Raw genomic sequence first — 14783 nt, 5'->3', positions numbered from 1 at the left:
AGAAGCAGATTCTAAGATGAGATTAAACATACAAGGGTTGAATAGGGGAAATGCTTGTGAAAGACAATATGTACAGTGTCCCAGCTGGTGTGGCTGGAAGAACTGTAAGACTACAATGCAAGCCCTTCCTCAACTCGAGGAAAGAAGGAAAGAAGATTGGTGGGAGCAATGGAGATGGCCCCCTGCAGTCTAGAAAGATTCACCCAGACTATCGGGGGTCTTTGAGCGAAAGTCTGCTGTCATAAGGGACCTACCTTGGCATCCCTGCTACAAAGAGTCATTGAATAGAAATTGCTTGTAGAAAGTATGAACTTGGCTCAAACAAGGAGATGAATCTCAGATAGCAGCAGTTGGGGTCCACTTTCCTCCCTATAGTTGGAAGTCTTTGAGGTGGCTTCTCATGGCTGCCCCAGGAGAGACAGTCACTGACTGCCCAGGACCTCTTACAGGGACCTCAGGCAGCTGCATGGGGAAGTGAAAGAGCTGCCTGTGGGGCTAAGGGTTAACTCCTCCCCTAGTTTCCTAGAGATGCACATGCACACTGTGGACACACACACACACATGGGTACATGCACATTCACACTATGGACACGAACCATGGGCACACACACTATGGACCTGCAGTATGGACTCACATACGGATACATACACGACACACACACACACACACACACACACACACACACACACCATGGGAAACTTACATATCCTGAAAGGCACAGGCAGACACTTTTCTAAGATACAGTATGCATCAAAGAAAGTCCCCTAGTTGTGTGCTGGGACTGCTCTGTCATGTTGACCTAGTTGTTCACGGCTCCTAAGCAGAGGGTTTGGTTTGCATTTCCCCTGGCCAGGAAAAATGTCTAAGCAGTGGGTCAATTGAGGAATTAAGGAGGAGAGGAGGAAAAAGAGAGATGGGCAAAGATACAGAGTAAGAGAAAGTCAAGACTTTTTGATCCACATTATAAGCCTGAGGTCTGCCCTCTGCCTGAAGTAGAGAGAGGGCCCTGGGTGGCACAGCCATATTCCCCATACGGGGGCAGCCTTGGTAGCATGGGGGCAGGGCACTTCTTATAGTAGTTAAAGTTGTTAAGTCCATGAAGTGGCTCTGGGGAGGTTGGTAGAGTCTTAGTGGAGCAGTTTTCATGCTGGGCCCTTTCGGCCCTAGAGCCCACCTTGGCAGCATCACCTCGGCCCCTCCCCCGCAACCAGGGGAGGTGCAGAGTGGAGGGGCTCACCTTCCCCAGGGCTAGATGCCAGATAAACCAGGGAGCCAGGGTGAGCTGAGGGAGAGCAGCCCAGAGTGGAATAATACCACAGGGAGATGTCCTACTTCATGGGTGTTTAAAGAGGACCTTTCAATTCATTCAACAAATGTTTATAGGCAGCTTATTAATCTTCATGTCAGGCACTGTGAATGCAATTCATTGTGAGCAAAAGTAGAGGTCATCCTTGCCCACTCGGGGATGTATTTTAGTTGGGGAGATGGGCATTAATAAATAATCCACCTAAGTGACAAACAACTACAGCAAGTGCTCTAAAGGGGGGGAGGGTGCCCTTGGGTAACATAAAAAGATGTAATGGGGAGATTTGGTCTACTCCAGAAAATCAGAAAGAGGTCCCCAAGGAAGTTCTGCTAGCTGAGATCTAAAACCTTCAACCTGCACAGAGGGGAGGAGGAAGTGCTGTAGACAGAGAAAGTACACACGCGCTGACCCTTTGGTAGGAGGGAAAACGGTGCCCAAAGGGGCAGAAGGCCAATGGGAGTGCAGCCTAACAACAGGCTGCAGATGCAGGAAGAGACAGATGAGGGGCTAGTGGGCCATTTTAGGCTCTTCATTTTTCTCCTAGGAGTGGTAGGAGGCTATTAAAGAGCTTTAAAATAAAGAAGTGCAATGCTGAGATTTCCATTCTGGGAAAAAAAAAATTGTTCTAGCTGCAGAGTGGAGCTGCATCGGAGGCAGGGTAGGAGGGAATCTAGGCAGGATAGTTAGGGCAAGAGATGTTGGTGACACTGACGAGGGTGGTAGTAGAGGGAATGGAGGAGAGTGGATGGATTCAGGAGAGGATTTGAGGACTAAATAGATGACTTGACAATGACTTAGATGCTGGTTGAGATGGGACTGACTCCTAGGTTTCTGGCTTGTACATATGGCTTGGGTGAGATGCCTTCACTGACAGCGAAAGTACTGCAGAAAGACCAGGCTTGGGATGAAGGTGAGACAGATCCCTTTAGAGACATTCAGGAAGAAATACCAAGTAGGGTAGTTGCATATTTGACTCTAGTTTCTGATCACCAGGGTGAGGGGGTAGCCTGAGATGTGTTCTACTGCACCCTCTTTTGAATGAGTTTCTGGTGTAGGCAAGGCAGGCTGGAGATGAGCATTAGTAGGGCCTGGGCAGGAAGGTGATTGCCACTCATGGCCTCTCCACAGCCACTAGAGCTTTCTATCCCAGGTACTTGAGTTAGGCTGCTCAAGAACTTCTGACACTGAATAAATAGGGCTTGAAAGAACCCAATTAACAAAGGGACCCAGGAGGGAGCTTACAAGCCCTTGACTAAAGGAAGTTCTGAGGCCTAGTATTTGTCCTTCATACCCAAATATGCGTTACACACAGTGTAGCGACGTTGTGACCTTCACTGTGATTTGGTTTCCTGGGAATCCAAAGAAGCACAGTGTGTTCCTGCGCATGAACACAATGTTATCTTTGGCATGGCCAAGGCTCCCCCAGGTCACAGAACAGTCCAGATGGTGCTCCTGCCCCCTGGAGGACAGAAGTGGGGACAGAGGCTGGTGCTCCTGCTGGTCTTCCCCACAGTGTGGGGTGGGGGCACAGAAAATCCATAGGCAGGAAAACAAGGACCTGAACTTCCCAAGAAGTTGTACAAATCAGTGTCAACAGGTCCAGCAAGGGTTTTGGGGAGTCAGGTATGGGTACTGGTGTATTCCTTAACAACCCGTGGGATAAGGGTAATCATCTCCTCCCATAGAACACCGCTGGGTGTTGCTATCAGAAAGGGAATAATGGGTGAGTGGATGGACCACAGGTCTGTCTGATTTGTCTGTCTTTATATATCCTTAAATGTTGTTAGCAGGTAACTTACTCTTCCATCAGGAAACAGGGACAGACCTAACCCCTGAATGAGATAAGAAACTTAAGGATGGTGACCTGGCTTCTGCCTCTCTTCTTTGGGGATCTGTCTGCTTGCAAGAAACATGTATTTTCATCTGTTCAAGAGTTTAGTGGCAGACCCTGCCAATGTGGGAAAGACAGGCAGTTTTCCTGCTTTGCCTGTGACTGAGTGGATACATTTTACTCTGCAACACAATTTTAGTAAACTCATTTGGCCTTCATACTACATCTTGCTGTCTAACATCAGCTTTATCAATACTAAATGTGATTAAAAATAAAACAAAAACTCCCTCCATCTACTCAAACTCCTCCATTGAGCAAGTAACAGGTATGTCACTCATTGCTTCCCCTAAAATCCGAACTCACAAAGTCTTGGTGATCTTTCTATGGCTTAAAAAGGTGAAGCCGGACTCGGTGGCTCAGCCTGTAATCCTGCGCCTTTGGGAGGTTGAGGTGAGTGGATTGCCTGAGCCCGCGGGTTCAAGACCCGCCTGGGCAACTTGGCGAGACCTCATCTCTACAATAAATCAAAATCAGCCGGGCGTGGTAGTGCACGCCTGTAGTTCCAGCTACTCGGAAGGCTGAGGCGGAAGGATCGCCGGAGCCCAGTGGGTCGAGGCTGCGGTGGCCGGGAGTCTGCCACTGCACTCCAGTCTGGGTGACAGAGTGAGACTCCAACTCAAAAAAAAAAAAAAAAAAGTGAAATATTCTCTCAGTGAGTTAAGAGAATTCTACTGTTTGAGGTAATTGAACATAACCTTCCAACTGCCATATCTATTCTGCCCTGGTACAAGTATGTAGCAGATTCTTTCTATCAATAAGTGTAAATTAGTCATGTAGCCATTACAATGTAGGAAAAAGGAAGCAAAACAAGCAAACCAAAGCAAAACTGTTTTCGTGCCTTTCTCTGGACTCACAGATTTGCCATGCAGGGTTATTTTCAATTTTCCCCCTCCAAATCCATTTCCACCTATTAAAAAAAAGAAAAAAATCTCTGCCCTGAAGCCCAGGAGGCTGCCTGTATAGACTGCATCAATGAGCTTCTGTGGGGTCAGCCAATGGGAGGCACTAGTCAGGGGTCAGATGGTGGGAGAGAGAGATGTCAGGGTATTTTTGACTCCCCTGTCTGCTGGCTGTGGTGACCCTGTTCCTTCACTGGGGTGTCAAACTCCTATCATAGGGTTTCTCTGCCACTTTATACTTCCCATTTCTCTCCTTGCTCTTTTGAGACTGGAGTGGTAATGACTATCCATTGTTGTCAGTCTCTTGGTGCCTCAGCGCCCTTTCTGATTCTATACCCCTGCTCACACCTCTACGAATAGTCTCTTTTTCAGATGCTCTTTGTTTTCCACTTTGAATGCACTCTCTGTTTTCTCTTGAGATGTGAGTCAGAGATGCTTCCAATATTAAAATACTTCAAAAGACTTCTGAATTTCAGTCCAGATTCTTTGCCATGTTCACATATTCTCTGTAACTGATGTACAGCAACCAGATACTATCTAGAAAGATGCCTCTGGGTTGATCTGTCCCTCATATCTCCATGAATTGACACAGTTCAGTGACCAGCTCCCGCCAGTCAATAAGCAGGGAGAGCATTTCAGCATCATGAATATCTGTGCATTAGAAACACCTGCAGCTCCCCATGACTCAGAACCCTTGGCGTTCTAGGAAGTTTTAACACCCATTAAATTCAGAGATAAAAAAGTTATTAATGAGATTATAAATTTCACAATGCCTTATGTATTCCATTCAATAGCAATTCAAAGCAAAAAATAATGTTATTATTAAGAACTCATGAGTACTTGAAAAACAGATTTTTGTTTCTCCACCTTCCCTCATATAGGAAAAAGGGTTGAGGAAGAATAACACGGAGTATGCTGAACATTTCTTTGACAAGACTATGAAAAAAATAATAACGTTTTTCTGCCCTCCTGACCTTGGCACCTATGCGATGAATCAAACGTAAGACTCTGTATTTAATTAGAAACTTTTACTCTTTGCTGTTTGCAAAAGTAAATGAATTGTTTGGGTCAGATATGGTATTTATTAGTCTTAGTCCATGACGCACCCAAATTTGCTTTTTTAGTGTTTGTTGAGTATCTTAGAGCTAGGCAGGAGTGAGGACTAAAAGATCGTTGTCTTTATTGGACATTTTCCTTTTGGTCCCCAAAGTGAAGGAGTTTGGCCTTGCTAATTCTGGGAAATAGAGAAAAATGTACCTAGCGACTGTTTATTGAGCACATATTGAGGCCGATGCTGTACTAAGCATTTCACATATATGATCTCCCAGTATTTCACAAAGGGGTAAAATGTTATCATCATTCCCATTTCACAAATGAGATAACAAAGGCTCAGAGAGGCTAAATGATTTCCCAGAGAGATAGAATTCATGAGTATTTGTTATGATTTGGATCCAGGATGAAAACCTCTAAAACATTTATTTCAGTCTGGCATTTTGGTTCCTTTTTTTCTGGGCAAATGATTTGAACTTTGTCATGGACTAGCTATGTGATATTGGACACTTTCCTGTACCTCTCTGGGCTTCAGTTTCCTGCTTTATAAAATGAAGAGGCACGGCTAAAAGAAATGTAAGCTCTAAGATTATTTGATATTTACGTTTATATAAAAAATATTCCCGGACAATAGACTATATCAGTAAGGATTCAGAAGTTACTTGAGTTATTTCAGTAAAAATAAATTTAATACATGAATTTCAAAAAGGGTTTTAGAAGGATTTATTTGAGAATTTTTTAAAAATGCAGACTGGAACAGCAAGAAATAATGACAAAGAAGTAAGATGAGGTCAGACAATAGAGATTTTTTCCTTAAAAAAAAAAGAGAGGTGGGTAATCAAACTTGATTTCTACAGGCAGTGAGGGTAGATGGCAGTTTTTTATGTGGTTTGTTTTTCTTTTTTTTTTTTTGAGTTTGAATCTCACTCTGTCGTCCTGGCTGGAGTAACATGGCTCGCTCATGGCCACCCCAACATCAACCTTCTGGGCTCTGGTGATCCTTCTGCCTCAGCCTTCCAAGTAGCTGGAACACAGGTGTGCGCTACTATGCCCGGCTCATTTTTTTTTAACATTTATTTTATTGTAGAGACGAGGTTGTGCCGAGTTGCCCGGGCTGGTCTCAAACCCGCGGACTCAGGCAATCCACTCGCCTCAGCCTCCCAAAGTGCTGGGATTACAGGCTGATCCACTGAGCCTGGTCTGATGGCAGTTTTTGAATGAGGATGGGATATGAGAAATTTGGTGCTTTGATAAGATAAGTACTGCAAGCATATTCAAGAAGCAAGTTGTTCTTTCAATGGTTAATAAGAGATGAATGCTTTTGCCAGCCTCTGTAAAAGAATGTTCCTTCCAATTTCATGGAAAATGCCCTTTGGGAAGCCACTAAAGGAGACTGTAGTACTTATTTAGTGGGAAATGTTTAATTGAAACAATGCCTTTCACTGTTACACTAGAAATAGATTTTATTCTCCTAAGACGTGCAGAATGGTGAGCCTGGGACACACTCCCGGTGAGTCACAGGCAGAAGAGCTGGGAATTAGAGTAACTATGGGAAGACAGAGCTGACCTAACTCCAATAAGATTTTGTCCCCAAAAGGTATGCCTGGGGAAACAGCTAGGGAACAGGAGGATACATCAACCAAGAAGGCGGAGAACATACCCATCCCACAACTATGTGGTAATTGCATAGATGAGACAATAGCAGAGATTCCCCAATCTGCCCTCAATTAGCTCAGGGTTGAGAAATCGTGCAACCTCTTAGTAACATGGCATCTGTATAATGACTAATGATCTCAAATGATTACAACTCAAGTGACTTCAGACACAGAAAGAAGTTTGTAATACCTTACATCAAGGAATTTTAAAACTAAAATCTACTACAAAGTGTAATCATGCTTACAGTAGATGCTTAATGCATTTTGAGTGAAAGGATTACACACCCCAAAGCCCTAATTTTTTAATGCAGTAACTAAATCCCAAAAGGGCTAAGTACTTGACCCAACTAGATAGTGGCAGAGCTAGACCAGAACTCAGAACTCTTGACTTTCAATGTCATGGTTTATCCTCTACTCCATGTTGCCTTTGGCCCCTGTTCCTGAAGGAAATGAGTGTACATATGGCACGGTGTTATATATTGAGAAATGTTTAGAAAATCTGTTTCTGAGATCAAAAACAGGCCATTATAGCTGTCTTCCTGGGGTCTGTAATGTTCCTGTGACCCAGAGGTCTTTACAATAACATCCCAGAGGGGAACCATGACTTCTTTTTTGTTTTTTTGTTTTTTTGAGAGTCTCACTCTGTCGCCTGGAGTGCAGTGGCATGCTCCCGGTCACCTCAACCTCGACCTGCTGGGTTCCGGCAATCCTTTCGCCTCAGCCTTCCAAATAGCCAAAACTACAGGCACACACTACCACGCCCGGCTAGGAGCCATAGCTTCTACAATGTACTCAAAAGATCCATACCAGCCGGGCTCGGTGACAGCCTGTAATCCCGTGCTTTGGGAGGCTGAGGTGAGTGGATTGCCTGAGCCCACAGGTTCGAGACGCACCTGGGCAACTTGGCGAGCCCTCATCTCTACAATAAATCAAAAAATTAGCTGGGTGTGGTAGTGCGCACCGGTAGTTCCAGCTACCTGGAAGGCTGAGGTGGAAGGATAGCCGGAGCCCAGCAGGTCGAGGCTGCAGTGGCCGGGAGCGGCCACTTCACTCCAGTCTGGGCGACAGAGTGAGACTCCAACTCAAAAAAAAAAACCAAAAAAAAAAAAAAAAAAATCCATACCAAGAATGTGTCTTTTAGAGACAAGCCCAAGACCAAGACATAGGGCAGGGACTGACCTGTATGCATGGACTTCTTCTGAACCCAAATGGTTCCTGAAATTATTAAATATTTCCCCCTCTGTCTTCCTTTGGTTTCAAAACATAACTACCACAGGGGCAAACTGGGGACTTAAAATCCTATTGATAAATCTAATACATATACAGGTTACTAAGAAAATGAGACAGAAAAAAAAATGAGAGAGAGGATACAAAACAAGGACAAGAGGGGAGTAAATAGATGCACATGTCAATAAAGCCCTCTTTTCCCGGCCACACCCTCCACCAAGATTTGAAAGCTGGGCTCTAATTCAGGAGCTCTGAAACTGTTTTGCGTTTCTCTCTATAGTTTCTAGTCATCTAATCCTTACCAAGGATTCTCACAGGAAAAAATGTTATCTCTCAGTGCATTGAGGGCTATTGTCAAAGGCCATTGCTCTCTGTTCTTCCCTGTAGGTAAAGAATGACTTATGTAAGCCTGAGGGAGAAAGCCCAACATATCTAAGAGTCAAGACCTCCAGCCAACAATCTGTCATAGCAGCTGTTCCTTGCTTGTGGCAGCATCTTGCCAGACTTCCCACAGTGGCAACAGATGCTTCACAGAGGGTGGCCCTTGGCGGTAGCACCAGGAGGAGAAACTCCTCTCACAGAGAGTAGAGGCTCCTCCTGGGAATTGTGGAGACAACTGTTAGCACTTACGTATGTCATTGCCTTTTTAGGTCTCAGCATCTCTTGGCTATTTAGCAGGAGGAAGACACTTCCAGCACTACCTCTGAAGGTCAACTTCCAGCAAGTCTCTAGAATTCATTGACCAGCAATTCTACATATTTTTATATACCCTGGGGACAAATCTCAGCAATGTTCACAAACAGACCTGACAAGGCTATTCATGGGACGATTGTTTTAAAGGAACAAAACTTGGAAACAACTTAAATATCCATCTATAAGTGATGAAATAGATGTATGTTGTATTCATAGAATGGAATAAATATAGTATTAGTAGTTAAAATGAATGAAACAGCTAGAGGTAGCAATGTAGCTTAATTTTAAAGATATATAAAGATGCTACTTGAACAAACTTTGAAAGTATGAAAAACAATGTCATTTATTATTTATTGAAGGTATAAGCAGAGATGTGAAGAAAGAGAAAATGTAGCCATGGAGAGGGCTCAGGGTAGCAGAAAAAGCAAGAACCTAAGGCCTGAGGGAAAACAAATTTGATGTGTTTGAGGGAGAGCAAACCCTGGAGTAGATACTAGGGTGGAATATGGAGGACAGGAGTATGAGAAACCAGGCCAGAGAGATAACTAGTTGTCAGACCAGGAAGAACCTTGTCGCAGCCACTGGAAAGTTTTAACCAGAGAGTCTTTGGTGTAAGGTTTAAAATTAAGACCCAGAATTATGTTTTGTCTCAACATCTAGGGAAAAGAAGGAGGGCTTCAAATGGTCTAACCACAAATTCTCCACCCACTATGCTCCCATAGAAAAAGTTCGCTAGCCAAAAAATCTTCCTATCAAATGGACAAGGTGGAGTTCCTGGTTCTCCCTCAGAAGCAAGTTTCAGTTCCTTGCCAACTCATGGAATTATTCAACTCATCACATCCTTCTGTGGGAACCAAAGGGCACCCTCTTGATACCATAAAGCTTGCCTTGCACAGCACCTGACGGTTTACTCTGTTCCCAAGTGCAATCCCTGTGTGGACAGGTGGTGAGTATACATGACTAATACATTGTTGTCAATCTCATCTCTTCAGTGCTGTCTGTTGTGTGTTTACCATTAGCCAAGCACATGACCCTAGAGCTGGAATCCCTCCCTCACCAACATAGTAAAATAGAAGGCAACATCAATCACATGTTCTAATTTGTGCTTTAGGTTATTGCTGACTACCATTGAGAATGAACTATAAAGGGGTAAAAGTGAAAACAAGAAAACAAAGTATGAGATTGTGGCATCATTCAGATATGAGGGTGGGAGGGGTGGTGGAGAGATGTCTTTAGCTAGATTTGAAAAGTAATGTGAAGGGTTTGCTCAGAAATTGAATATAGACTTTAGCCTGATAACTGTTTTCCATGTATTCATGTGAGGAATACTGTTTTACAGCGATTCTTCCAGTCTTACACAAATTATTGCAATAATGAGAAAAAGAAGGGAAAGAATGTGCCTCATTTTGTGAGACTTGTGTAGACTTTTTGCCAGATTTAGCACAAGAAGACAAAATTGTCCATAGATAGCTTCATTTATGATAAAGATGAAAATCCCAGATGGTAGAAATGATCTACTATAATCATGACAATACATTTTGAACTTTTAGTTGCAATGTCCTGTAAAATTAGGAACAAGACACATATACTTTGGTGCCATTGCCACTCTTCAACAAAGTACAGGAAGTCCTGGTCATTGCATTAAGCTCAGGAAGGAAAGAGACTAAATTGTCATTATTTGCAGTTACCAATACCATGCTCAAATGCATGGCAAACTTAAGAAAACTAGTACACCATTAAAGTTAATAAAGGAGTGCAGCAAATTTGTTAGATTTAAAAACAATATACAGAACTCAACAGTGTTTTTATAACAAGTAAGAATGCAATATAAAATACAATATAAGATACTATTTATAGTTGCAACAAAAACTGTAACGTATGTAGACATTAACCAAAGAAAACACAAAATATTTTTAGAGAACAAATTTAAAACTGTGAAAGTACATACCAGAAAACCTAAATAGATGGAACACTAGAAAAATACAATATTAACATCTTGCTTTAACTTCATAGAGTTAATTTTGTCTTAATTAACCTCTAAATTCAATGTAATCACAATCAAAATCACAAAAGGATTTTTTAAACATAAAAACTGATGCTAAAATTTGTGTTGAAAAATAGATATTATCAATGAGGAACATAGAAACATTACAAATGAAGAAAATCTTTATGATGAACTAACAAATGGCAGACTGAGAAAAGATATTGACAACAACTAGAAGACATAAGTAATTAAGTTTTAAACTTATAAAAAACTTTTTGTAATTTAGCTATGTGACTGGGCGCAGTGGCTTAGCCTGTAATCCCAGCACTTTGGGAGGCCGAGGCAAAAGGATTGCCTGAGCCCTGGGGTTCGAGACCAGCCTGGACAACTTGGTGAGACCTTGTCTCTACAATAAATAAAAAACTAGCTGGGCATGGTGGTGTGCATCTGTAGTTCCAGTTACTTGGAAGGTTGAGGAGGAAGGATCAGCTAAGCCCGGCAAGTCGAGGCTGTGGTGGCCGTGAGCATGCCACTGCACTCCAGGCTGGGCAACAAAGACTGAGACTTCAACTCAAAAAAAAAAAACAACAAAGTTTAGCTATGTAAATATTGAAAATAAAATTCAAAGCAGGAAACATGGTGAGAAGGTGAGAATAATCCACTCTGTGAGATAATCATAAAAACCAGCAAAGTTAGGAAACATAATAAGAAAAAAAATGGGCAAAGGAATGACTAGACAAATAACAGAAAGAAAACCCAGATGACTAATGATTATCAGATGAATGCGCTACCTCACTGGCAGATGAATAGAAATGAAAACAAAAATGAAATACCACTTAAAACACAGAGATTGTAAAGATTAGAAAGTCAGAAAATAAAAAGTGCTAGTAGAATATGAGCGGGGTTGTAATCCTCATACACTCTGGGGGAAGCTTGAAGAGGTGCAGCGTTCCTTCCTGGAAAGCAACATGGCAACACTTAGTGAAATTAAGAATGTATAAACACTATGACCCAGCAGTCCTACCCATGAGTATATAATTCAAAGAATCTCAATATCAATGGGTACAAAGACATATCAGAAGATGCTTATTTCAGAGTGTTTGTGGTGGCAAGGATTTGGAGGCCATCTAAATGTTTGCTGATACGGGAGATTGATAAGGAAAATGTGTAATAGGATATGGAATCCTGTGAGACCATCACACATAATGAATAAGACTTACACGGAACAATATGGATGGATCTCAAAACATGGTGTTGAGAATAAAGAGAACAAAAGGGAGTGATTGAAAGGTTCATAGCACTTATGTAAATAAAACCACTGACACTAAATAATATTTTTCAAGGATATCTATGTCTAAATAAACAAAGGAAAGACGGATTGCAAAGACATAGGTTAAGTACACCACAGTGAGTGCACACAGCAGGAGGGGAGCGATACGGGGATGAAAGGGAAAATATAAAAATAATAAGAGGGGCCTTGCATCAATTAGTGTCAACAATGTGTCATGAAGGGAAGAGTTTTACTAACTCAATTCTACCCACCTGAGGGCGAAGAAAGGAAAAGAAAAACAAAGGGTGTTGAAAAGCCTTTCTAGCTAATCGCTGTCTCTTGGTGTTCAGAAACCTCTGTCTCACTTTTTCCAAAAGGAATTCTTCCATTCAGTGGAATTAAAAGAAAGGGAGTTTTTCCTAGGACATTTACTTAACTTGTTAAGCTTCAGCTTCTTTACCTGTAAATAATGTTCCCACCTTCTAGGTCTGATAGGTAAGTTAAAAGGGCTGACCTATATACGCCCCCACAAGGTGTCTCCAGTTCAGAGTAAGTGCTCAGTTCCCAGCAGCCACTATTATTTGGAAACACAGTATGTTAGAACCTGACAAAACTGGAGAGGCAAATGGGCTAACTCTTATTTCATGAATGGGGGACAGGATTATCAGTCCAAAGACAAGGGGGGAGAAGTGAAATGAGACCATAGCTCAACTCATTCAGCTTTGATCGGTACCACTCATGACATCCGTGGGCTTCAGAAGATACATACAAACTCATTTTCGAGGGACTAAAAGGGATTTTTTATTCATGACATGTTTGAATTCATGTAGCTGTCAATAGTCTGACCAATAAAGTATTATGAAAGGAATAAAAAATACAAAAAATAGAAAAAAGCTATTTATCCACATCAGCTTTTTAAAATAAATATAATCCTGCTTCCAAATCATGGAAATTGTCTTTTCCTCATAATTGTCAGAAATTATGAGGAAAAGTGCCTACAGAGTTAGGAAGAGGAAATTACAAAACAGATTATTATAGAGCAGGGTATGTGCTGGTTAGTTTTATTTGTCAACTTGACTAGTTAACAGATACCCACAGAGTTGATTAAACATCATTTCTGGGTACACCTGTGAGGGTGTTTCCAGAAGAGATTGGCACTGAAATCAGTGTACTGAGTAAAGTAGGTGGCCCTCTCCAGTGTGGGTGGGTATCATCCAATCCATTGTGGTCCTGGTTAGAACAAAAGGGCAAAGGAAATTTAACTTTGTTCTCTGACTTTATGAACTGAGGCTTCAGACTTCTTCACCCATCAGTCCTCCTGGTTCTCAGACCTTCAGAAGCAAACTGGAATCTACACATCAGTTCTAAGGCCTTTGAGCTATACCACCAACTTTTCTGGGTCTCCAGTTTTGTAGACAGCACATCATGGGGCTTTTCTGCCTCCATAAGTTCATGTCATACCTTATAATGAATCTCTTTACATAGTGATTCTCTTGGTTCTTTTTCTCTGGAGAACTCTGACTCATTTGGTGTATGAAACCAGTCAGTAGAGGACAATACCTCAAAAGTCATAATTTTGAAACTCTGCAAAGTAGATGAGGAAGAACAATTTAAAATAAAGACTCTTCACCCATTCTCCAGAAGAATGCCTTTATTTCTTTGTCTCCAAAATAAAACATAGAGGCTAGCAAGCTTCTACCAACAAGCAGAATGCCCGACATGTTGATGGAATGCTGCAGTCCCTGTAAAGAAGTCAATGGCATGAGCCATTTTGAACATGTAAGAACAGCCACCAAGGTCACACAAAATCTGAGGATTCAGCCAGGATTAAAATATAAACTTCAACTACAGTGCTAAATATAGTGAAAGTTTATATGGGGGTTAGCATCAAAGTGGAATCGTTTATAAGAACTCGATAGATGAAAATCTTTTAAAAACCCAAAGCCAAAATCTCGATCATGCCTTGGTCTAAGTGACATTATTATTTAACCAGATAGATTTCTGTCCCTGTGGCTTACTTTTCTGCTCTCTCATTTCTTCAGTTATTTTCTATTATTTTCCCCCACACACAAAAATATAGAACTTTTTGGTACTTGTTTTGTAATCCAGTGCATATGTTCCCATCTCTGGGGCAAACAACTATACTGTGTTTTGTTTTTCCCCTACTGTATGCCAAAAGAAAATCAGACCTATTGTGTTCTTTGTTGTTGTTTTTTTTTTTTTTTGAGTTGAAGTCTCACTCTGTCGCCCAGACTCTAATGCTGTGGCTGCTCCCGGCCACCGCAGCCTTGACCTGCTGGGCTCCGGCGATCCTTCCGCCTCAGCCTTCCAAGTAGCCGGAATTACAGGCACGCGCTACCATGCCCAGCTGATTTTTTGATTTATTGTAGAGATGAGGTCTTGCTGACTAGGCGGGTCTTGAACCTGCGGGCTCAGGCAATCCACCCACCTCTTTGTTATAGCACTGTTTTCTATCAAATTTCTTCCTATGACTCTGACTTCTGCTAGAAATCCATCTTAAGCCTTTGAACAAAAATGAAAGCACAGAAAGATGTTAAATCTATGTAGAATGACAGAGCAAATCATTAACTCCATGTACGTGTAAATGACTGGCATGATTTCCCCCAAAATCATCCTTAGAATGATGGAACCATTTCATTTTTATAGGAAACATCTACTATAGAAGGAACATCTACTATAGGATGTTTCCTTCACTCTTTTATTTTGAATCACGAAGTTCTTTTCAGGGAAGACACAATTATTCTGAAACATCCTCAATCAATGCTAGATTCTGATATTTGTAAGTA

The sequence above is a fragment of the Carlito syrichta genome, unplaced genomic scaffold, assembly GCF_000164805.1.
Source record: "Carlito syrichta isolate Samal-C Ts95f unplaced genomic scaffold, Tarsius_syrichta-2.0.1 Scaffold313120, whole genome shotgun sequence".
NCBI classification, from domain to species: domain Eukaryota; kingdom Metazoa; phylum Chordata; class Mammalia; order Primates; family Tarsiidae; genus Carlito; species Carlito syrichta.
This window is presented reverse-complemented; position numbering follows the sequence as displayed.